The sequence below is a fragment of the Coffea arabica genome, chromosome 10c (genome assembly GCF_036785885.1).
Source record: "Coffea arabica cultivar ET-39 chromosome 10c, Coffea Arabica ET-39 HiFi, whole genome shotgun sequence".
NCBI lineage: Eukaryota > Viridiplantae > Streptophyta > Magnoliopsida > Gentianales > Rubiaceae > Coffea > Coffea arabica.
In genome coordinates, this window is record NC_092329.1 from 30,420,119 (window position 1) to 30,420,892 (window position 774).

A 774-nucleotide genomic window follows, 5' to 3' on the forward strand; every position below is an offset into this window, starting at 1 on the left:
CCATTACAAACATTTGTTTGAATCATTGATAATAAAGAAGGTTTATATCTTTTTATTCTAGTATCTCTTAATGCTAAATATATTGGAGCATCAACTCCTAGATGGAATAAAGGTTTTACAGCAATCTGTATTAAACCTATATGAATATATCGATATTCTTTTCTTAAATATTTTTGAATTGTGCTATGATTTAATAGTTGAATAGATTGATATTCTTCTTGAAGAGATATGGTTTCTTCATGAGTTTTAACTGATAAAGCAGTTTTGAAATCTAAAGGGCCTATTCTATAAATATGTTCTATTTTTTCTTCTGGAATAGTCCAATCTGAATTATTTATAGGCATATGATATTCATGACTTTGTACTACATTATCTCGTTTTGAATAAATTTAAATCTCCAAGGAAAGTGATAAATTTGTTTTGAAGTTGTGCTTTTCCTATTCGCGTTTCTACAACGAGACTTTTCTTATATATATATATATATATATATATATTTTTTTTTTTTTTTTGGTTGTAAACTTTGCACTGTACGAGAAACCTTGTAATTTCCTAGTTTGAATGATTGCAAGGAATTTATACCTGACTAAGAAATTAATCGAACACAAGTATAGAATTTCATGGGCGATCTTTTACATGTTTTTCAATGTAGATGGTCTTTAACATTTTTAACATGTTTTCCTATTCCTTTTGGAACCAGTGCAACAACTGTTCTGCATTCTAATACGATGTTCTACCCCCACCGAAAATATATGGGACGCAAGAACTGTCTATATA